Source organism: Camelina sativa, chromosome 15 (genome assembly GCF_000633955.1).
Source record: "Camelina sativa cultivar DH55 chromosome 15, Cs, whole genome shotgun sequence".
Taxonomy (NCBI): domain Eukaryota; kingdom Viridiplantae; phylum Streptophyta; class Magnoliopsida; order Brassicales; family Brassicaceae; genus Camelina; species Camelina sativa.
Window position 1 is genome coordinate 17072361 of NC_025699.1, and position 26308 is coordinate 17098668.

Below are 26308 nucleotides of genomic sequence, written 5' to 3' on the forward strand. Positions count from 1 at the left end.
GCAAGAAATGATTTGAACCTTTATTACTTTCGAGTTTGGCAAAACGTAATACACATATGATAATATCATTGTCACGATGTATCCAATGATCATAGAAGCCGTTCGCGTAGTCCTTTGGTAAACGACATGAGAAACGATCACCCCTACAATTTTTTCATCATTGAGTACTTTTCAAATATTCGGGAATTTAAAACATAGAGCTTATTAAATTAGACCAACTTACTCAATATTTTCAAGAACAACAAATAACTCATTCCATTCTTTGTATGGTGGACCTTGTTCCAAGCTATTTCCAACACTAAAGACTCTCCCGATAAGATCTACAAATATTTTTCCAATAGTTAAACTAATCAAACACTTCAATCTTAACTTATTATATAATAGTAAATTGGTACCCTTACCTACACAATAAGCAGAATCTAAATATCCAATTTCAATATCACTGAATGATACAAAAGAGAAAAACTGATTTGAAGACAAAGGAAGAATTTTCTTAAACCATATCCCATCTCTCCAATGTATTTTAAAACGATGGTCAGTTGGCCTAAAACCGCCATCAACATTGCTTTATGAGAAACTCGATAACATTATCCATTTACCTTCTTCCAAGTCGTTTAAAAAGATGTCATGATAAGGCGAACCCATCAATACATGAATTTTCGTACCCTACGTAAACGTTATACATAATAACATAAAGATTTAAATAAATTTAAGTAAACACTATATATAATGAAAAATATACCTTCTCATCAACTACAATTAAGACTGATGATTTGAGAAGAGGATGACGACACTCGAATTTCTTCAGAATTTTAACGTTAATTTTCCACTCATGAACGAAGGGGTTTAGGTCATCCACATCAAAAAAAATAGTCTCTCTTCCCTATCTTATTTTTTATAGCATTGGAAAGAAGGTTAGCCATTTTTTTTTTTTTTTATTGAAAATCCTAGACTAAAATGAATCATAAATTCAGACTTTTAAACGTATTTATATATACATGATAAAGAAAATCTTTTTAAAAATATTTACATTTAAGGATATTGTCAAAATTCTTAATATTTATCATCGGCAAAACTTAAATGGTATTTGTACAATTATCATTAATTACTAAATCTATAGTATTACACTAGTAAAAAAAAACATGTATAGCCACCAATATATTCGTGGCTAAGCCTAAATATTTGTGGCTATAGAGCTAAAAAGTCATGAATAGTCACAAAAAAAAATCGTAGATATAGCTTCGTAACTAAATTGTTGGTGTTGCTCTTTCGTGACTGCGGAGTCACGAATTTGTCACTCACCATTCGTGACTAAATTTAGCTACGTAAAAATCACCATCGTTTCGTGGCTACATTTAGCTACGTAATGATCACGGTTTATTCGTGGCTACCTCTAACTACGAAACTATCACTTTTAATTCGTGACATACTGTAGCTACGAATTGGGGTCACAGTCCTTAGTGACCTTATTAGCTACGTTTTTATCACCATTTAATTCGTGATAATATAGCCACGAATTTTAAGAGTAACAATTTAGTAGCTTAACTATTAAGCAACAAAGCTACAAAAATAATTTGTTTAGTGGCTGATTATTTGCCAAAAAATAACAATAATATTAATTACTAAAAATAAAAAACCTGTAACGAAAGCCAAAATCACAAAACATGAAATCCAAATAACGATATTTTACATTACCATAATTAGTTTGATGTTTACATATTACCAAAAAGTATTAAGTAGTTTTGTCTTACATTTTACCAAAAGACTTGCTAAATAAAAGTCTATCGTTAGAAAGTTCAACAAAAAAGCTTAACTATCATTGACCGAAACTTAAATACCTAATGATGCAGGAGCAGGAGCAGAAGTTGTAGAAGCTGGGGCAGGAGCAGCTGTTGTAGAAGCTGGAGCATGAGCAGCAGCAGAAGTTGTAGCAGCAGCAGCAGCAGCAGCAGCAGAGAGTTGTCTAACTCCACTACATGATCAGATTAAGTGCTTGTCGTGATGCAAACATCTCTTCCATAACCATTCCCATGTTATTATTCAAATCGGCAACATTGGTGTTGAGCGTCTTGAAGTTTGTCTCCAAACTAACCATAAAGCTCCATTGAGTTTCTTCGGGTGGAGGTGTGGCTGGGATTCTCTTTCAGGAGCACTCAGCAATGCATCGAGAGTTAGCTGGCTGTAGTTGTTGGCGTGTGAAGATGCTGCGCTTGTAGAACGTGTGGCTCCTGGCGGTATGGAGCTTGGCGGTATGGCACCTGGTGGCATCCATCTACGTTGCAGCTATGCAGTTAGAAGATAAACAAAAACAAAAATTAGGTTCTGTTAATAACAAGTCAAGTAAACAAATCCACAAAGTTGAGTTAAGTTTAAACATAGAACAAAGCCAAGTTTCGAATCCACATATACAAATCCTAACCATCAAAAACATGTTCTTAAGACTAGCAAATAGGAACACATAACAAACAAATGACAACACTTAAAGCAAAAGCTAAGTGTCAGAAGAGATAAACCAGCAAAAGAATAATATCTCAACACCATAATTTGAGCAGCAAACAAGAAGAAAAAAATCACACATATCGGACACTTCCTCAGCAAACCAGAACAATATAAGTGTCGGAAGAGATAGACCAGCAAAATAACAATATATAAACATCTTAAATAGAGCAGCAAACAAGAATATAAAATCAATCATATCGAGCACTTACTCAGCAAACAAGAACAGTATGAACAAAGCTATGGTTGGAATAGATAAACCATCAAACAGGAAGTATAAAAAAAACAAAATCGAACACGTATGTCTAAAATTCAAAATCAAACATATCTAAACATCTTCTTAGTTGAAAACATGCTCAAATCAAAACATTAAAGAACAATATGAACAAATCAAATCCTAGATCGAAAACCCTAAACAGAAAAATAAAATAAAAGATCTAAACAACCTTAGAGAAAAATAGAAATAGAGCATGGAGACAAAGAGAGAAAGAGACAGAACTAGTAATTAGTGAATTAAAGAAGAAAAATAAGCATAAGAAGAAGAACGAGAAGCATAAGAAGAAGAAGAAGAAAACGGATACCTGCTGGACCTGACTCGGAGGACCGTGGGCGACGGTGGCCGGAGAGACTCATCGCAGTTCATCAAGGAAGAGATCAATCGGAGCTAATTTTAGATTCGGGAAAGCAGAGGGTAATCAGATAAAAAGAGGGGGTTAGGTTTTTTTTTTTCTTTTCGAAGTGGTGATATGAACGATGAAGGGGAAAAGCGTATACTAATACCCCTCAAAATAACTATTTAGCCAAATTTTCATTTAACCGCGAACTTTGATTAATTTTGGTGGTGGTAAATTATTTGGTAGGTATGGTGGGAAATTATTTGGGTTAGTCCGCCCAAACTAAAAAAAAATGGTTTAAGAGAATTATTTAATTTTTATTAAATTTTATAACAATTGTATGATTAGTAATATTAATTTCAATAGTATGATTTAACAACACTAATTTCCTGATAAAATAAAATATAATAAACAGAATAAATTCATTCCTTAAATAAATTTTATATATATAAAGAAAATAACTCATAATCTATTTCAATATTAGTGCTATTATATGGCTTATCAATAAACCCCCATTACAAGCTAAAATTTAAGGTTCGTCAGACTTAAATTTGTCTCCTTATTAGCTTGATAAGCCATATAATAGCACTAATATTGAGATAGAGCTTAAAACAAACATAGTTATTGGTTGGCTTGTAATAAGACTTTCCAAAAAGAATAGTATAAATTTGTTTTTGTTTTTGTGAGTTTGTTTGGTCATATGCATATTTTTAACCAAGTTGTGATGGGTTAGTGACCTTAAAAATTAGTTTAACTTTCTGCCTAAATTTTCCCATATTTTGAAATATTCATCTTATTTGGTAGGTATGGTGGGAAATTAGTTTAACTAGTTACGTCCATGAGCTATCCAATTAATTTGAAATATTGAACTGTGTGGAGGTACTATCATAAAAATTGGAGTTTGTACCAATTAGCAACTACAAACCACACAAATGGATGAGACGAACTTTGTGGAAGATTTCTACAAACTTGGAATCAATATTTACTTGGCTTGTTTCACCATGCACCTTGTAATTCCCATTAAGGAGTAAGGACACTCTCTTCTTCCTCATGCAGTTATAGAAATATTGAGACACATGATTGTTGACGGCCGACAGTTTCAACATTTGACAGTTCGAAACCATTACTACTAGTCTACCACACAATTTGACGTAGCATTACTACTACATGTATCATGTATGGTTGAGAATTTATAGCATTTATGGTATATGTACGGATACTCATCAGCCAATGGAGACAAATCCTTGTTATTTTTTTTGCTATGGTTGAGAAATCACAACGTTTAAGTCAAGGCAACAAGAACGTTACTCGATAGTTATAAAACTTCTTTATATTTAGTTCAATTCCTACCTACTATGTACTCGATGTAATCTCTTCTTCAAATATTTAACTTAGGTGATTACTAGTAAAAAATGACATTAAACAAAATCAGCCAAGTCACAACTTAAGTTATTGCGCAAAGTTTAACAGCAAACCACAAAAGATCTGAGAGATGGAGGAAGAACTCAAGAGCTTGATAAAAGTCTTGGTTTTTACAGTCATCTCCATATCTTATTGTTACAAGTTGCCACCTAGAATCAAATCAGGACTTCCTCGGTTCCTCTCTGTTTTCCCCATCCTTGCTTTGTTTCTTGTTCTTCCTCTGTTTTTCTCCACTGTGCATCTCTCTTTCCTCACAGCGTTTTTTCTCACATGGCTCGCAAATTTCAAAACTCACCCTCTTCTCCTTTGATAAAGGTCCACTAGTCCCAGTTCCCGCAAGTCTCTCTCGGTTTCTCTGTTTTACTTGCTTCCCAATCAAAACCCTAAACCTCAAACTCATCTGCCCATATTGGCTTTCGCCGTTAAAGTTGCTATCTTTGGTGTGCTATTAAATTTGTATGATTACAAATAAACTATGCCTCATATTCTGCTGCTACGACTCTATTTTATACATATGTACCTAGAGATTGAGATTATTCTTACATTACTCAGTTTTTGTTTATATATCTCTTGGGTGCGACTTGGAGCCACAGTCTAATAAACCATACTTAGCTACGTCTCTACAAGACTTCTGGGGTCGTCGATGGAATACTGTTGTGCCAACGATTCTTAAACCAGCCATTTACGAACCAATGCGGCAAGTCTCTAAACGGCGAATTAGCTCAGATTGGGCTCTGTATTCTGGGATCTTGGTTACGTTCACCGTCTCCGGTTTGGTTCACGACTTGATCTTCTTCTACTTAACTCGTGAGATGCCCACAGGAGAAGTTACTATGTTCTTCATGTTACAAGGCGTTTGCCTTGCGGCAGAATTGGCTGTGAAGAAGAAGACTATTACTATTACTCCTGCACCGACTTAATCTTTGTCGGGTTAGTTGGATTTGATGACTAATGCCTTATGATATAGCCACGGAAATGTCACGAATTATATTCGTGGCAACGTCTTAGTCACGAGCGAGCCACGATTATAATTTGTGGCACTCAGTTAGTCACGATATAGCTATGCTATATTTCGTGGTTATATACTTTCCCCCGTTTTAGTGAGATGGGATGGATATTTCGGTGGAATAGCCACGAAGATTGCCACGAATATTTTTAGTGGTTACGCGTAGACACGGGTTTGCCACAAAATTTATCGTGTCTATTTAGCCACGAATGTTTATGTGGCTATCAGGTGACAACGGTTGTCACGATGTACATTCGTGATTATTTCGTGGCTAAATTTGCTACGAATTTTCTTGGTGGCTTTTTTGTGACAAAGAAAAATTTAGTCACGAATGTATGTGACAAAAACGTGGCTATACGTTTTTTTTACTAGTGTTATATTTGTACAATTATCATTAATTACTAAATCTATATTATTATATATCCCAATCTTTTTTCTAATTGCCATTTTATATAAGTATTCAATATTTGATAGATATATACTTTCAAAATTATGGTAACACCACAAACAATTTGGGATAATCAAATTATTCAAGTATAGTATGATGATTTATTTTTTATGATTTTGTTTTTTTATTAATAAAAAAGTTTCAGATCAATATTTAAATTTATATTATCTTCATACTTTTCTGATAATAACCCTAATTAGTTGCTTGTTATATGTTTATACTATATTAGAAGACGTTGATTAGATGATGCCATAATTAATTTTATGATTAGTCATTTAGTATTGTTTCAAAATTGTTTTTTTTAAATTTCAAATAATCTAAATGTTAATTAATCTACAAATACTATTATCTCTGAGGATTTCTTCAAATTAAGATTATTGTATGATAATCACCAAATATATTATTTATTAACATATTAAATATATCAAATTAAGATCCAGACTCAATATCATAGCGAATTAAATCATATCAAATTACACTTTAAAATTTTTAAAATCAATTCTCCATTTCGGCAAAGGAATCAAACATCTGCGTGACTTGAGGACATATAGGGTTGATCATGACTATTGTACAATTGTGCACCGTTGTTGTCATCCATGTATCTACATTAACAATATATAATTAATTAACAAATTTTAAATCTTAGCAATAATAATTTTAACGTGAAGGAATATTATGAACCTTTAATAGTCTCAAGTTTGGCAAAACGTAATACACATATGATATTAAATTCACAATGAATCCAATTATTGAAAAAGGCGTTCGCGTAGTCCTTTGGTAAACGACATTATAATCGTTCAAACCTACAATTATAATTCGTTTAGAATTAGAGACATTAATGAGTATGATTATATTATTAAATTAAAAGGTTTAAAGTAGAACGAGTTACTCAATATTTTCTAAAACAACGAACAACTCATTCCATTCCTTACTTGGTGGACCTTCTTCAAAACGATTTCCAACAGTGTACACTCTTCTAATAATGTCTGCTCAAAAAAATTTCATTAGAAGTTAAACTTACAGATGTATTTAAAATTTAATATAAGTTTCTTTTTAATCTCACCAACACAATAATCAGGGTCTAAATATCCTCTTTTGATATCATTAAATGATACGAAAGAATAAAACTGCATGGAAGACAAAGGATGAATTTTTCTAAACCATGTCTTTTCTCCCCAATGTATCATAAAACAATGATCAGTTAGCTTTAAAATCCCATCAACCATTGTTAGTGAGAACCTTGATAACGTTATCCATTCACCTTCTTCCAGATCATTTATAAAGATATCACGATAAGGAGGACGAATCATCACATGAATTTTCTTACCCTACATTAAAAAATATTTAAGCAACATAATTTTACTTTGAAATATATCAAAACGCGATGTATACTGTAAATATACCTTATCATCAACTACAATCAAGTCTGTTGATTTGAAAAGAGGATGACGGAACTCAAACTTCCTCAATATTTTGACGTTAAAATAACATAAAAAGTCTCTTTTCACGGTCTTTTTTTTAATAGCATTGGATTGAAGGTTTTCCATGTTTTCAAAACGAAAAAAAAAAACTTAGGGTAAAACGAAACCTACGATATTGACTTAAAAAGTTGTTAACGAATATATATACATAATACAATATTTTTTTTTTTTGAATTTTTCATGTTATGATATTCCCAAAACTCCAAATTACTTTATCATTGGATAAACTTAAATGGTATTTGTACATTTTCAGTTATCGCCAAATATATTTTTAGATTTCCCATTTCTTTTTTAGAAAATTACGATTTAAATAAATTTTAAATATTTTTATAGATATTTCATTAAATGAATATAGAAACTATATCACCATGAATACTTCTGATAAATATTAAAGTCCAGTTCTAATTTTTGTTTATTTCTGATTTTAAAAAAAATTAAGTATAGTTATATTTAGATAACGTAGATATGTCAATATCTCTATTATTATATTATCGATTTAACGAATTCTTAGGTTTTAGAATAATAAATTAAATACCCAAATATTTTTTTCGTCAGATAATAATAAATACTCAAGAACTTAAAATGTTTAAAATAAAATTCTTAACATTGTTAACCCCTAAAAGGAACACGAAGTTTATCCCAATCAATATTAGGAACAACATATTCTTTGACATCTTTTTTTTTTTTAATAAGAACCCTAACATCTTCTAGCCTGTTACGGCTCTGCAACCAAGTCGATTTGCCCCTCCAAGATATCGTTAATTTGCGAGATCTGAGCATCGATTGTTTCAAGTTGACAGATTAGGCCAACAGATTCTTCCTTTTTCTTGATATACTCTTTCAACATATCAAGGATCGCAGTTAAATGTCTCGTTGTTTCCTTTAGTACCACGTCTCTCGATTTTCGGACATAAATGGGTGGTAGGAAATGGTCGTGTTGTTCGGTTTTGGAGAGATAGATGGCTCCTTGATATACCTTTGATGAATGTAGTGGTTGGGGAGTTACCGGAAAAACGGTTGAATGAGCGGGTGCAGGAATTGTGGCAGGATGGTGTTGGATTGGTGCAGGAGCTGATTGTTCCTTTTGTTCCAGCTAATGTGTGTCTTAGACTGGGAGCGGTGGTACTAGACAAGGTCACCGGGGCACAAGATCGTCTGTCGTGGGGAGGAACTCCGAATGGGAAATTTACTGTGACTTCGGCTTATAAGTGACTTCGGCTTATAAGTTGCAGGTCAGGAATAGTGTACCAAAACCAGATATGGCACTCTTTTGGTCTCGGGTATGGAGGGTTGTGGTCCCTGAGTGGGTTAAAACATTCTGGTGGCTTGTCGGTAATCAAGCTATTATGTCGAATGTGGAGAGGTATCGACGACATCTCACAGATTCAGCTGTTTGTCAAGTTTGTAAGGGTGGTGAGGAAACTATAATACACATTTTGAGGGATTGTCCTGCTATGACTGGAGTTTGGACCAGATTTGTTCCACTGAGGAAACAGAGTCAGTTTTTCAGGACATCATTGCTCGAATGGATTTTTACTAATGTGAGTGAGGATTACAAAGTGGTGAATGTACCTTGGTCAACAGTGTTTAGTATGGCGGCTTGGTGGGGGTGGAAGTGGAGATGTGGTAATGTGTTCGGGGTTAATGGAAAGTGTCGAGACAGGGTCAAGTTTCTGAACGAATTAGCTAAGGAGGTCACCAAGGCTATGTTATCTACCGCTTGTCATGTGCATCCGGAGAGAGTGGAGCGCATGGTGAGGTGGAGTTGTCCGCGGGATGGGTGGTTGAAGATGAATACTGATAGGGCCTCGCGGGGTAATCTAGGGTTGGCTACAGCTGGGGGTGTACTGTGGGACGTGTCAGGGAGGTGGATTCGGGGGTTTTCCCTGAATATTGGTATCTGTTCAGCTCCTTTAGCGGAACTGTGGGGAGTTTACTATGGTCTTCACATAGCCTGGGAGAGGAGAGTTGCTCGGTTGGAACTAGAAGTGGACTCGGAGTTGGTTGTTGGTTTTCTTAAGACAGGGATTAGTGAAGCTCATCCTCTGTCTCCCCTGGTGCGTTTGTGCCACGGCTTCATCTCAAGGGACTGGAATGTCCGTATTTCACATATCTATAGGGAAGCTAACCATCTTGCAGATGGGTTAGCCAACTATGCATTTTCTCTTCAGTTAGGTTTTCATGTATTTGATGTTACTCTGGACTGTGTCATGTCGATTCTGTCGAATGATGCTAATGGTGTTGCATCTTCTAGGCGAGTTTGTATTTGAGTTTCTATTTATTCAATAAATTGTGGGAGACATTGTCTCCCTTTTCACACCACAAAAAAGAAAAAGAAAATAATGACATATCAATGGCATGTTAATGTAATTAAGTAGAAAGTTTGAGGATATTTTGCTAAAAGGTGCACAAAGCTTTCTGGCGGCGACACATCAGCTTTTTCAAGAGTGTGCTTCACTATTAATATATAGGGGATACTATTGTCAGTCTCTTTATGGTTTTCTTTTTCTTTATCCTAAGTCTATTATGAATGAATATGTTGAGGGGTCTTTAGGTAAATTAAATAAGAGGAGGCTAAGGACCTACCTTTAATTTGATCTAAGAAAAAAACATGGAAACTTCTTAGTGCATCTAATGTGATAAGTAGTTGGTCTCTGAAAATAAATGCATTTTCCTAACGAATATATAAAACATTTTTTACCTGTGGTAGCTGTCTTTGTATACGTTGATAGGCACTTCAACTTAGATTTGTCAAGTTTTTCGCTGTCTAGGTCTACGGGACACTGATGGGAAGGTCAACTTATGAAGGGATGGAGCTAGCTGATAAGAATAAGCGACCTTTTGTATTGACAAGGGCTGGATTCATAGGTAGCCAGAGATATGCTGCGACTCGGACAGGAGATAACCTTTCAAACTGGGAGCATCTACATATGTCTATATCCATTGTCCTTCAGCTGGTAAGTATTTTCGGTGTTTGTTACATCCTTAATAAAGAAAAAACATGATGTTAATCTATTTTCTTGCTCATAACATAACAAATTTCAGCACCTTTTAACTGTAGCACAATTAATTAAATTGCATTTAGGGGGCTTAGTGGTCAGCCCTTATCAGGCCAGATATCTGTGGCTTTTTGGTGGCAATACAACTCCGCGGCTATTTGGACGTTGGATGGGCATTGGAGCTATGTTTCCATTTTGTCGTGGCCATTCTGAGGTGGCCACTGATGATCATGAGCCGTGGTCATTCGGAGAATGAGGTATTTTTCTGCTTTCAAATTTTGTAAGATCCATCATTAAAACAAATTTTTAATCACCAAAATAAGAAAGATAACTACTTATAAATTTACAGTCTTAAAGAAAGTCAACCATTATTTTTTGACCCAAAAAAACAAAAAAGTCGACCATTCATATTTTGTGATTTTTTATGTCACTTATGAAATGTAGTACTTTTATCAGTGTGAGGAAGTCTGTCGTGCCGCATTGATGAGGCGTTACCAACTCTTACCACATTTTTACACCTTATTTTACATTTCCCATACAACTGGTGCTCCAATTTCAGCTCCAATCTTTTTCGCTGGTACGTTTGTGTAAATGATTGTAATCAATCTCTTGAACTTATGCAATCAAATCTTATACTCAGCTTATTTGTTAGGTCTTAATGCAGATCCTAAAGATTCCCGGCTAAGAACTATCGAAAATGCTTTTCTTTTGGGTCCACTTCTTATATACGCAAGGTTTAATTTCTTCTTCCAATTCAATCATTTTGCATGAAGAAGTGTTTCAATGCTATGTCGCTGAATTTTGGAAAGAAAGAAGATCAGATTTAGAAGTTTTAGAATGTTGAAGTAATTAGATCCATTTGTGGGGCTTGATGATTGATATATCTATATTTTGTCTCTCCTTAGCCTATTTTTATCATGCATTTAGCTAGGATAACTCATTGGTTTGCATCGTTTTCTAGTTTTTTCTATACACTTTGCACGTCTAGGTAGTTCTTGCATCATCCTTGCATATATTGTGCATTTTGGAGTATTTCAGGTATTTAGGAGACGTTGGAAGCCATTCTCGTCCGAGCCATTGTCACCATCTCCGTTTCGTCCGAGCCATTGTCACCATCTCCGTCTCGTCCGAGCCATTGTCACCATCTCCGTTTCGTCCGAGCCATTGTCACCATCTCCGTTCCGTCCGAGCCATCCGTTCGAGACATCGCACTAGAGTGGGATTTAGCTTTCGACTTCTTCATCAAAGTTGTAGGGAATTGAGTTACCTTTCCAACGCCGTCTATTTCAAGTCAATCGGAAGTGTGGTTCAAGAGTTATCATCGTTTTAGTGGATGCGTATACACCACGCTCGAGCCATGCTTCCCCGCCACACACTCCAGCTTGTTTGATCGAGCCATGCTCCTCAGCCTTCCGTCCGAGCCATGATGACATTGCATTTCATTCGACGCACACGGACTCGATCGCACATGTCGGGAAGAAGGACGTTTGGCTTCACACGCTTCAGGAGATTACCAAACCGACGATTTACCTTGTCGTTTTAAGTTTTAGGGCTTTCCATGTTGGACTACTATATATACATTTTGTTAAGTCTTTGCAGAGACATCTTATCTTTTATCTCGTTTTTGTTCCCAGAAGGTTTCTGAACCTAGCCTCCAAAAAACGTGCTCAGACTTGTATTCCGATATCTTTGAGATTATTGAGATTTTGCATTTGATTCTTTCTACAAAGTTTTTCACCTTATTTTTATCTACCTAATAATGCTTGTTACAATGATTTCTGTTTTTGCATCCTTGACTATGATTTTCGGATCTGAGTAGTGTGTTAGTTCTTGAGGATGGGATAGATTAGGTGGAGGATCTTAGGATGTAGAGTGTTTAAGCTTTGATTGTATGATTCCCTTCTGGACTAGAGTTAGAATTACTAGTTTCTCTCTGATCAATTGGAACTAGGTTCGAGACATTTCCGCACCCAAAAGGTGTTTGATGAAATGTCTGACCAACTAGTGCCAGAGACTTACGTTCCTAGCCTAAGAGATTAGTTGTCTAGGATGTTTGTTGACACGAATGAACTTGTCTGTCATGCCTGCTCGACCACGTTTCTCTAGCGAGAGCTAGGTATGGAAGTGGTTGAGTCTGAGTAGCTTTTGCCAAGAGATTGGATTAGCTAAGTTGTGATGTTCATTGTTTAGGGATACTTTGCTTGTGGTATGTTAAACACTCCTTAGACTAGGATACTCCACCGACATCAATTACCCCATCCTTAGGACTTCTTTCTTTCTGATTTTTATTACATTCCTGGAACTGTTTCGTTTGTTCATGCTTAGAATCGTTTGCGTTTTTATTCACTTTCGCTTCTTGTCATGCATTCTTGTTTTTAGTTCTGTGACTCATTTCCGTTTCGCATTTTGATCATTCTAGGACTGTTAGATAAAAACACTCTTTGAATTGGCTTAACTTGTGACTTCTTGATTGCATCTTGAGTGATAGTAAACTTTCCCAACTGGATTGACACCTTAAGTATTACAACGCATAAGGTTAATTGAACCTACTAGGAGACACAAAAATCTTAGTATCAATGATATATTGACATCTTGTAAACTTTGGTCATGTAGATGTTTCGAGTGTTTCTAAACTTTCTTTGATGATATAACACATGTAAATATTATCACAATCATCATAAAAAAATCACCTTATAGTCTCTCTCTTTATAAGTCATTTATTGTAAATACTTTGAAGAAATTTTTGTTATTTACTCATCTCCCAAACATTTATCCTCATCAAGTTGTCTTTGGTTTTTTTATACCGTTATCTAGCACGTTATCTAATCAGGGATCACACGAGTTGCAACACATAATGCCTAGAGGAAATTGGTTGAGATTTGATTTTGAAGATTTACATCCGGTATGGTCACTGACACTTGTGGTCACCGTTTCTCTTTAATTTCATTGGAAAATAACTTAATTTTTTTTTTCTTTTACGTTTTCTACATTTTTCGTTTCATGATGTCAGGATTTACCGACATTATATTTACAAGGTGGATCCATCATAACATTGGCTCCTCCACATCTGCATGTTGGGGAATTTAGTTTGTCAGATGACTTGACACTACTTGTGTCATTAGATGAAAATGGTAAGTTCTGCTTCCCTTAGTCTTTTTTTTTCAATTTATTTATTAAATAACTATGTATTCTACATTGAGATAGATATCATAATGTAAAGAGAATAATTATGTATTTTACATTGCCTCGGTTAGGGAAAGCTGAATGAATCTTGTTTGAGGATGATGGAGATGGATATGGCTACACCAAAGGCAGGTTTCTAATTACTCACTACATTGCTGAGCGACACTTATCCACTGCTACTGTCAAGGTTTCAAATAGTGAAGGAGAGTGGGAGAGGCCAAAGCGTCGTGTTCATGTCCAATTATTACTAGGAGGCGGTGCAATGGTACTGCTCCTTCTCTTGTTAAAATATTTTTTTGTGTAACTATAAGTTCAAAATAATTAAATATTAGATAATGTTAAACAGCTTGATGCTTGGGAATGGATGGAGAAATTATCCACATTAAGGTGCCTTCAGAAAATGAAGTTTTAGAGTTAATATCTACAAGCAATGAGTGCTTTAAACTTCATACGGGTAAATTTTATCTTCTAATTTTGTCTATAGCTACTAGTCTAATAAGCTCTGTAGTTATAATTAGGAATCAATTTTGTATTTTCTACATACTCATCATGAAATAGGTACACCGAAATTCTAATGCTCATAGTTATTAATTCCAAGGGTGTTATTGTAGAAAATACAAAACTAATTCCTGAGAAGGAAATGTTAGCTGGACAAAAGGGAATGGAACTTTCAAAGGAACTAGTTGAGCTAAACAGCGGTGATTGGAAACGTAATATAGTTCCTTGGATTGGTGGAAGGATATGGTCCATGACACATGTTCCATCAGGTAACGCACCGATAAACTGCTTTTTTTTTGTTTACTATTAGGCTTGAAAACGTTGCAAATCGCATAAGAACGATATACTTTCGACTTTTTTTGACGATCAACAGGGGTTGCATTTCTATATTCTCAAGTTTTCATATTAGCTCTCACTAAACAACTTCTCCTGCCATGATTAACACTTGTTTTTTTTCTATGGCCGTATTAATGTAAATTACTAAGTTATATATAGAAATTTTACAACCTTAGAATCAGCTTATGGTGGACTGTTTGATCATGTTATGTCCAAATTGAATTTAGAATATGCAGGGATTACGACTCTGGTTGATTACAATTTGCAGGAGTCCAATGGCTTCATAGCAGAATAGATATCAATGGTTATGAAGAGTACAGTGGTATTGAGTACCGGTCAGCTGGATGTACTGAGAAATATAATGTCATTGAGTGAGTTTATACTTTGACGATCTCTCTCTCTCTCTCTTATGCATATTTCTTGCATGTAATGATGTTGACATGTACACACAACTCTCCTCTCTCTTCTTATTATCATTATATATGTTACCCAATTGATAGTTTCATCCCGTGTAGGAGAAATTTGGAACATGGGGGAGAAGAAGAATCTCTTATCATGGAAGGTGATGTAGGTGGTGGACTGGTTCTTCGGCGGAAAATAAGTATGCCTATTGACAGTCCCCAAGTTTTTTGGATTGCCTCTAGCATTGAAGCTCGTAGTGTTGGTGTTGGCTCTGGTGGATTTTCAAGGTTTGCGTGATTACTTCACATTTTCCGTTCTTTTTGCAATATTTTATCTACATCATATATTCTACCAAGAATGAAAATAGAGTACAGAGACTTTCGCAAGACAATCTGCAAGATCTCGCATACATACCAATATATTGTAATCTTGTTGAGTAGTTTGAGTAAGTAGAGTGTGCAATTAGTAGGTTGCTTGCGAGTCAAGCTAACAATTCAAATTCTTCTGTCGTTTTTTGTTTTTTCTGTCTAGAAAATGATGGTCTTTTTGGTGCTGGTTACTAAACAATGCAGGCTAGTTTGCTTAAGAGTCCATCCAACTTTCACACTTTTGCATCCAACTGAATCGTTTGTCTCCTTCACACCGACTGATGGCTCAAAGCATGAAGTTTGGCCAAATTCTGGAGAGAAACTATATGAAAGGAACAACCTCCCACATGGTAAGTATCTTCATGCTCTTCCCATTTTTCTAATCAAATAGAGAGAGGATTGTGATCCTTCAGTTCAGCTCAGCAGTAAAGAAGAACTTAAAAAACCAGCAGAGGCTTAGCAACTTTAAACATGCGAAGAGCCTTGTAACATCCCGGTTTTGTAATTGGGAATTGGGCCGGTATGTTTTCTTTTCAAGCCCATTGAGGCCCAACAAGAACAAGTCACAAAGAGAAGGGTTTATTTTGTGTAATTGTGTTAACGTGTATACACGCTTATATCGCCGCCGTCCTTGTTCAGCAAGAGAGGAGAGCCGATGAACCCTAAAAACACACCAGCAACTTGATCGTTGAGTATTGGACAGCTTAAGTTGTGTTCTTGTTGTTGGTGTTGTTATCGGTAAGAAGGAAACGATGGAGAGACGTTGTTGTGGTGATGAGTCTCGTGGAGGAAAAGCTTACCGTACGGACCCGTGGTTCTCGCTAGTCACCGTCGAACACCATCATTGGTCAGTTAGCCACCGTGAGTCACCGGATGACCGCCGCTGTCATCGGTGTAGTCGTGGTCCATTGGAGATGTCGTTAATGGTAAGAAAACCTAATTAATTATGTAGCTTACGGAATAAGTTTATGATATTGTCTTGATGGATCTGTTGCTTTGTTGCTGTTTGATTGTTAAGAGATGAGGACGTGACAACTGTGGACTTGAAGCTTTGTTGATCGGCGTTGCTGATCCGTCAAGAATCGTTGAGTGTAAACGCCGAGAAAGGTAAACGGCGAAACTCTTTCTCATGTCTGTCGTTGTGTTGCATTGATTATTGAACCGAAAAGCTTAACCAACTAAACCAGATGATTTATGTCCAGAACCGAAACTTGTTTATCGAACGTGCATGAGTTGATTTGTGGTGTCATGCATGGTTAGTGGTTACGTACGTTGTCGATGACGTTGTGTATTGTGGCTGGTTGAGGAATTGGTATTGTGGGAGCATGTGATCGTACGTGGACTAAATGGTGGTGTTATGAATTATTAGACTGTTGGTTTGATTTAATTATTAAACTACATCTAATTAATTTATTTGAGAAATACCAGCACAATTAAATAGGTTTTGGTTATTAGATTAAATCATAGATTATTATTGGAATATAATCTTTGATCATTTAATCTACACCATTACAGTTTGAGATTGGCATCGAATCAGAGTTTTGTTGTTGCTGGTATTTTTATCAAGGATTCAGTTCATGTGGCTAAGGTGAGAACTAGTTGGTGTCTTTTTCATATGCCGATATGTTTATATGCCGATATGTTTAGATAGTTACTTAGTTTAAGGTTAAGCCAAATATACCTATGGATTATATATAAATAGTCTTAATTAGTTGATTGTTGAGTGTATAATAATAATATACTAGGATTTAACCCACGATACACCGCGGGACAATATTTTTAATTTTTAAAATTTAAAATTTATATTGTATTTATTTGTTATTTTATTATTGTTTTATTAATTTTTATAATATAAAATTTTACAGGTATTTGATATAAGTATTCAAAGTATAGGATTTTTATAGGGTTTTCAAGGTTTTAACATATGTATAGTCTAGTAATACATTTATCTCCTAGTACACATCTAAAAGTGTTTTAAAAAAAACAATTCCACTTAACTCACTATATAGGATTAATGCCAACCCGTCTCACCAAAATCAAAATAAGGTTTTGCGTAAAAAAAAATAACAAAATAAGTTTTTTCTCAAGTTTAATTATGTTAATTGTTTTACCAAATTAACATATTTTTTATAGTTTATAATTTTTCAATGTCAATATATATAGTTTATGATAATTAATAGAATTTTAATTTTTTTGGTAATTCCGCAAAAAAATAAAAAATAAACCAAATTATATGGGGGTTTTCAACATATTTAATGTGACATTTATAATTGGATTTTCGGTTTATGAAATTTATTAATGTTAATATAATTATGGATATTGTAAACTTTTGTTATGGAAAATCTGTTGTATATCATTTAAATTTGAGAGATTCTAGCATCCATAAAAATAGTTTTAGAGATTTAATGGGTTAAAACTTTAGTGTGTAGAGTTGTTTTTTGAAAAATCGAAATGTATAGATGTTGTTAAGATTTTGTGGCAATAAATGTAACAAATGTTGGTCAATTTAAGAAAGTTTAGTATTTGAGTTTCTCTAAAATGTTATTTATGGAATTGTTTTAGGGGTTAATGTTGTAAAAAACAAAATTAAATAAGTAAAATTTAAAGGGCATAAATCAAAATGTACTTCAAAAATGTTAATATATATGTGTATATATCTATCTATATATATATAATATATTTACTAAATAAAAGGTAAGGAAAAAGAATTAGTAATAGGATTTGAAATTAAAAGGACTAGGTATTTTAAACGGATTGCAAGGTGTGTGATATGCATGTTTGTATGATAAAATAAATTGTTTGAGTGTGGNGTGTGTAGAGTTGTTTTTTGAAAAATCGAAATGTATAGATGTTGTTAAGATTTTGTGGCAATAAATGTAACAAATGTTGGTCAATTTAAGAAAGTTTAGTATTTGAGTTTCTCTAAAATGTTATTTATGGAATTGTTTTAGGGGTTAATGTTGTAAAAAACAAAATTAAATAAGTAAAATTTAAAGGGCATAAATCAAAATGTACTTCAAAAATGTTAATATATATGTGTATATATCTATCTATATATATATAATATATTTACTAAATAAAAGGTAAGGAAAAAGAATTAGTAATAGGATTTGAAATTAAAAGGACTAGGTATTTTAAACGGATTGCAAGGTGTGTGATATGCATGTTTGTATGATAAAATAAATTGTTTGAGTGTGGGGAGAAAATGTGCCAAGAGGCACGAAGAAGCGGGTGAGCCGCAGAGAGTCCTACAAGGAGAATTCCTTGTAGTTGTGTGGTGGTCTACGGGCGCGGAATGCGGGTAGATCAGGATTGGCTGACGAGCCAACGCGTTGTGCGTGGAAGAAATGCGAGAAGCATGAGGAATCCGGATACGCAAGTGAAAAAGTGCAGGAAGAAGTGCGAAAGTATGAACAATCCCGTAATGCACAGTAATGAAAATGTGCAGGAAGAAGTGCAAAAGTATGAGGAATCCCGTAATGCACAGCGACGGAAATGTGCAGGAAGAAGTGCGAAAGCATGAGGAATCCCGTAATGCACAGCGTTGTCTATGGGACGTAGTCTCATTTGTTTGATGTTTGAGTGTCGTTGACACGTGATTGATTGCTTGTCATAGGTTTAGACTTTGTGATGGTCTAAGCATGTTTGTGTATGAAGACTTCGTGAGCCCTAAGGCTTGTCCTCACTGAGTAATTATCAATTACTCACCCCTCTCTTTTTGCAGGTTGGTTAAGTGAAGTGTTACTTTTGCATTTCTAGCTGGTTATATTGCATTTAAAGAATGTTCGGGTTGGGTCAGGAAGTCAACCCGTTAACCAGCTACAGATATCGAATTCGGGTATTACAAGCCTTTCCTTATTGATCAACTATAACATTTGTGCAAACAACCTTCTTCTGTGTTTTTTCCAGGGGAATGGATGTTGGTGTACAAGAGCCTCAATCTACAGCTGGTAAACAGGTTCGATGTTAGTCAAGTCTTCAAATGTATTGTCCACTGTGGAACCGTTAACTTGGAGCTATGGTCTGAAAACCGACATGTATCCAAGGAATCTCCTTTGAAAATAGATCATGAATATGAAGTCATAAGTTTCCCATAAATGTGTCAGCACAGTTCAGTTTCCTACTTGGATTGTTCATTATAAATGCAAAATAAGAGAATGAACAGTTGTGGTTTCGATTTATGAGACATTGTGTTATATTTGATACTAGAGTCTCGTGCGTTGCACAGGTTATTGTTTGTTGTTTTAAAACATTTTTGTTTCTATATATTGAATTGTTTTGTAATTAAAATATTTTTTTCATATTTTTTTCTTATTTGAAATAATATATTGTGTAAAGTATGATATTAGAACACATAATTTATATAGATGATGACCTTATTTTTGTTTGGAAGGTGTTGTTGATAATTTGGGATATAATTATCAAATTTAGTTTAAACGTAAATAAATCATAACATCTGATATATGCTTTTGAAATTTGAAAATAAATATAATTCTCTTAATTTGTATTTCAGAAATGGGGACTATTGTAATTATTGTAATTTGGATTGTAATATTTATTTGTAATAGTTTTGGAAGTTAAAACTAAAAGTCTAAAAGTAGTCATAAAAGTTTGGCCTAAAGATTTGCGTTAAAAATTAATTTAAATAAAGTGATAATTTAATATTTAAGCTTGGCAGGACGGGTAGTAAGCTTGGTTTGTGTGGTATCAGCGTGCGTAAATCTTGGATATCTTTTTGAACCTTATATATAAGAATACAATACAAAGATATGAGGAATTTGTTTACAATATGCTGAGAAATACAAAAACACTTTTGTTAATTATTGGAGTGTATATTATAATAAGGGAAAACAAACCATCAAATAAAAAATCAGAACAAAGCTGACAAGAAAAGAGGCTTAAACATTAAATCTCCTTGTGTATCTTCAATCTTCAATGAGAGAGTGTTAGGCACATTATCTTCCAGGGCACGATCAGACTGTCACCTACTCACCAAACTTTCATTAATAATTTTTTATTTGTTTTTCTGGTGGTATTTTAGAATCAAACATAGGGATTAGCTGATGGTAACAACTGAATATAATATAATATAACCTAGATATAAAATATAAATCTATTTAAATAAGTGACTAATCACCCAATAGTGCGTTGGTCCTTGAACTATTGGGATTCGGAAGTGGTTGTGTTGTTCATGTTGTAGAAGTGGATTTGGATTTTGACATATGGACAAAGGGTCTGTAAGTTTTAATAGGTAGATTTTGAGAATGTTTGTTTTACGTACAATAGAGATTGATCTTCAAAAAATCAAAAAAAAACAAAAATTAAAATACATATCATATAATCACTAAATTAAAATCTAGAATTAAGCTTTTAAAATGATATTTAATTTATTTTTTTAACACATACAACAACAACCAACCAACAAAAAAAAACACAAAAATGTATCTATATATACATTTTAAAGACATTTAGCAGATAAATCCTAGAGTTGCTACTTATTTATAAGGAATGCCATTATCATTAAATTTTAAATTAAAATTTAAAACCAATATTTTGGGCTAAACAAAAATTCCTAAAATATCTTAATAATCAATCAATGACTATTTACAATATCTAATTAAATTAATTACAATATCTTCAATTAATTCTTTACTATCCTTATAACCAAACACAGTTAAAAGATTTTGTTTGAAATATAAAATAATATTTTTTTTTAATTAAAATTACGATTTTATTATCATCTTTGTTTGATTTATTTAGTTTATTTGCTTTAAATCATCATCATAACATTAATGTAACTATATTTTTTTTGCATTTTTCGTTATTTGGATTTTTGAAAAACATGCATGTTTTATTTAAGCAAGAAAGAAAAATTGTGTTTGGTTATGTAGCGGGATGAGTTTGTGTATTAATAAAAATTGAAAATTATATCATTAATTGTTAGTAAATCATCATTTCATTATTTTGTTTAAACCATCGACTTAGAATATTAGACATATTTAATTGAGTTTATTAAATTACGATTATGTAAAATAAACAAGCAGTACTGTGTTGTATCACGGGTTATATTTTGAATTTGACAATTTAAATTGGTAAACCTAAATATTTAAACCGGTAAACTTAAATAATATATAGATATAAGAGATATATACTTAAAATTTAAAAAACATTAGTCATATATATATATATTTAATCTACCTAAAATTTATATTTTAATTTTAACTTTAAAAATATAGTTTCGCGGTATACCGCTGGTTAAAATATAGTAACAAGTAAAAGAGGAGAGAGATACGAAGAGAAAAGGAGAAAGGAATTGAAGAGTTTTAACCAAAAGAAAAAAAAAGGAAGGAGAAGATTTCATCCATTGGATTGAATCTATCAATGGTGGAGAATAAGCCAAAGCTCAATCCTTGTCTTTATGTATTAGCCAATGAGAGGCTTTAGTTTTTTTTTTTTTGGTTTTGTAGTTTTTGGTTTACTTTTTATGTATGAATATTAAATTTAAGGTTAAAATGTTATAATATACGGTTTTAAAAATTAAGTTTCACATATATGTATATATATTATAATTGAGTTTTTGGTTTATAAATTTAAATTTATAAATAAATAGTTTTTTTTGTAAAGTAAATATGTAAATTGCTTTAATATTATTGTTTTTGTGTATATATAGTGAGTTCTGCTTTGGTTTAACCATTTATGATTCATTTATAATTTTAAGAGTTTTAAAGCTAAATAGGGTTTAAAGTAATTTATGATTCATTTAAAATTTGTGGTGTACTATAAATTAATGTGGGGGTTATGATTCAAAGTTTGAAAAATATTTGATTCAAAAAAATTAGATATTTTACATTATACATTTAGATATATTGTAATAATTATATATGTTTCTTAGAGTTAAAGGTTTTATGGTTTGTGTTTGTAGTTTAAAGTTTCGTCTAGCCACATATATATATGTGAAAATTTTGTGGCTATCTTACTGAAATAAATAAAATTAGATAGTTCCTAATATTTTGTAGTTTTTTGTAGCTATTAGTCACGACTTAGCCATGAATTAGATTCGTAGCTAAATAGACACAAATTTGCTACAATATAACTACAAACTAGACACGATAATATTTTGTGTCTGAATTGTGGCTAAGATATGATGGCTATAACTTTTTTTTGTGGCACAATTGTGGCTTTGGACAGTTTTTCTTGTAGTGGATGTCAAAGTTACTCATTAACAAGAGTTTACATCAGAACTACTCTTCTCGTTAAACGGAGACGATCTCATCTTCCTCACTTTCTTCTCCGGAGCCACACCAATCGCCGCAACCTGCTTTCTTTTCCTCGGAGCTGCTGGTGGTTTTGCGGCTTTACTTGCCGCAGGTTTTCTTCCTCCTTTCTTTGCTGGTGCAGCTACCTCAACTACCACGTCGTCGTCATCATCATCATCATCATCATCCGCGTCAATTGCTTTCGATGTTTCAGTTGCTTCTGTTGATAAAACCACAAGAAAGACAAGACTTAACTTTAAGACCCAAATTACATACAATAGGTTGTGTTAAATCAATGCTTCTTTGTCAAAACTGTGTATCAGCTTACTGCTTGAATCCGCAGCTCCTAAGCCAAAATTGTATTGAGCAAACACCTTTGCAGCTGGGGCCTTCTTTTTGGCTCCTCCTCCTTGTCTACCTTTTGGCTTTACCACTTCTGCTACGTTTTTATCTTATAGAACCAAAAAAAAGTTTCCAATGTATATTAGATCCAACCAAGAAAACAAAACGCAATGAAAACGCTGGAGTACGAGGAGACTAACCACTGTCGATTGCTGAATAGGAAGCCTCTGTTGTTTCGGATTCACTGGCTTTCTTTGTGGTCTTCTTTGCTATCGGTTTCTTTGGCGTCTGTTTTTTAGAACTGGCCCTGATTTTTTCCAGTGCTCCCTTTCTGTCTATTTCGGCTTGAGCATCGGCCTTATCAAGTTCCTGCAATATGAGGAACAAGATATATGTGACAAATTAAATATTAAGCGTTATATAAGGGATAGTAGCTTTGTGAATCCTTACCTCTAGCTCCTTCTCAAGAGAGTCCAGATCTCTGTGCCAGAGGTATTCTGGTTTGCGTTTTTTCAAATCATTAATTCTTTCAATTAGTTTCTCTTTGTCTGCCAATTTGCCTGCCAATATATCCTCGACTATATCTTCACACAACGATTCCAAAGGCATTGCCAATAGGTAGTCAAACTCTGATCCGGGTATATCAGTGTCTGCGGAATCTGCAGGATCCACTGAGCTTTCTTCAGATTCTTCAGCTGCATCTTCTATAGGCAACTTCCTCGGAAATCGTGTAAACCCTCTCTGTCTTAAGACCTCAACAATACTAGCTTTCTTTCCACGCAAATTGAATTCGCTACGGGCACGAATGAACTCTATTTCGTTCTCTAGTATCAGCAGCTCAAGTTCCAGATTCTTCAGGATAGTATCCTGTATACATCAGAAGACAGTTAAGACAGTTTATGTTAGAACATTACCATGCTGACTAAAACCTCTAAAGGACTGAATCATAGTTCGTTTTCAAACCTTTCTCTTCTTATATAATTCAAGTCGTACATCGAAAAACTCTTCAAGGACTGCAACATAGGGATGTAAAATTAGTTTGTCTTATAGAGGGGGAAAAAAAAAAAAAACAGAATCAAAACAAGTTGGATCTCTTCTTACTTTTTTCTGGAGATTCATATTTCTTTAGAACACCATTTCTATCAACGAGATGCATATTACTTGTAGAGATTTCCGTGGTGAGTTTAAATTTCTCAAGAAAGCCCTCTTCTTGAGCCTTCAGCATCTTCTCTTCACTCAATTTAAGGTCAAGACTCACAGATGTAGCGTCACTGTATAACCTGACGTCCTGCAGAAAAAAAGATCGACTCAGAAAGCGGCATAAAAAAATACTAGTTTAGTTTCTAATTAAAGCATGCATTCTACCTGGAGAAAGGGGGCATCATTATCTGTCTTTAATGAGTGCAAGAATTGTATATAATCATCAGTCCACCTTTTGATGGGCAGCTCCGTAATGCTAATAGTTGTGTCATCAACTTTCTCATATAGACCAGTGGTTGTGTAGGTACAACCACCTTCCTTGGACGGATTTTTCACAATAGTTCCTTTAAACCCTCTATACCAAGGATCCATAGGAACCACACTTTCACCATTGAGTCGACGCCTTATGTTAGCAACAATATCTCTAGGGTTGTAGTTCGGTATGAACATGCTCTCCCCAGTTCCAATGCCTTCAGAGCCATTGACAAGTACAGTTGGAATTATGGGCATGTACCTAACCAGCATTAACATATTAAGTTAACTAGTCTGAAAAGAGAAAAAAAAAAAAACAATTAAGGAGGGGAAAGAATTACCAAGTTGGCTCTATCTTTTGCCCATCTTCGTTCAACTAATCAAGTAGGACATCATCATCCTTGGGAAACAAGATCCTTGTTACAGGAGAGAGTTCAGTGTCAATGTATCTTGCACTAGCTGCATCTTTTCCACCCTACAATTAGGTACACTATGATGAGCACAAGCATAGATTAATGAGAACAGTTGGTCTATTAGCTATACTTACCGAAGCTCGTGCACCAAATTGGCCATTTAGTTTAAGTAAGTTGATATTGTTGCTGCCCAAGTAATCCTGTGCCATGCCTATGATAGTGCTGGAAAGACTCTGCTCGCCATGATGATAAGCTGATTTCTTCGATACATAACAAGCGAATTGGGCAACCTTCATTGGATTAACTAAGTTAATTTTGAATGCACAGAAAAGTATCTTTCTCTGACCGGGCATGAGCCCATCAAGCATTGAGGGAATTGACCGTTGAAGATCCAGATCCGGGAACACGATCAGTTCTTTGTTCACGAAGTCACTGTATGTGTCTTTCAGTTCCCTCTGATCAAGATCAGTGCCAGGCTGAATGGAAAAGAGGAAATCAGAATAGGCAGATGTAATAAGCAGAAAAACAGATAACTCAAAATCCTACTTACCACATAGTTCCAAAGCCAATTTTTTGGGTCTTCAGTATTCTTTTCACTGAAAGCAAGTTCAATGGCTTCTCCATCTTGTTCATCTTGTTTGCTCTGCTTGAAATCGGCCCATGAAAGCAGATTCTCCACTACGCCAGATTTTTCCACTAAAACAAACACTATATAAGAAAAAAAGGATTCTCACTCTTCTAAAAATCAGTTAGATCACTTATCCAAAAAAATAAAGACAGGTAAAGCACACCATACCTTTCTTCAGAATATCTTTTGAAAGCTCACATTTGGATCCGAAACTGCTCTGTCGAAGTGTCAGAGTTTCTTTTGTTTGGGAATCAAAAGCAGGATTGTCAATCAGTGCATTGACAAACACCCACAGATGGTTCTTCACATTATGGGACTTAACGTTAGCGGTTTTACTCTTTTTGTTTACAATACCCACAATATAGTTTGTGATCTGACTCGTCACATAATCAACATGATCACCACCCCTGATCGTTGCTATGGAGTTGACGAAGCTGACCTGATAGCAGCAGAAAACGTTGTTAAGGCTTTACTCATTCTTCATATGAAAAAAGGTAATACTAATACACAGAAAAACGTATACACACCTGCTGAAACTGTCCATCACTTAAGCTAACACAAATTTCCCATCTGTCATTAACTTTCTCAGTCATCCTAATCACAGAAAACACCAAAGATCAAAGATACATTCCAAGAAACACAATTGTTAGAACTGAGCAATAGCAAATCACGGGAACAAACCTTGGGAGAGGCTCAGTCCTTGATTTGTTAGCCGCATTTAGGTAATAATCCACATAGTCAGTGAATGACTTGACTGGTATTCGTTTGCCATTCAGCTCAACTTTGACAGACTTCCCCAAACATCCAGCAATATCAAACACTCGTTTACTCATTAAAGCAACCACATCGCTCTCCAACTCAGTCATGTTAAACTTCGTCAAATCTGGTTTGAATGTAACCTTCGTCCAGTTCTCACTCTTCTTGCACTTGGTTATAACTGGTTCTGACTTCTTCCCCATGTTGT

General features: G+C 34.3%; 1 long non-coding RNA gene and 2 pseudogenes across 1 annotated transcript; 1 reads left to right on the plus strand and 2 right to left on the minus strand.

Moving 5' to 3' along the window:
- On the minus strand, positions 1656–3251 carry LOC104747024. The gene is made up of 2 exons (XR_761076.1): positions 3078–3251; positions 1656–2283 (listed from the first exon to the last, which is right to left on the minus strand). It is a non-coding gene; the product is annotated as an uncharacterized LOC104747024 (long non-coding RNA).
- On the plus strand, positions 8382–19350 carry LOC104748541 (annotated as a pseudogene).
- LOC104747025 overlaps positions 22344–26308 on the minus strand; it is a 5469-nt pseudogene continuing 1504 nt past the window's right edge.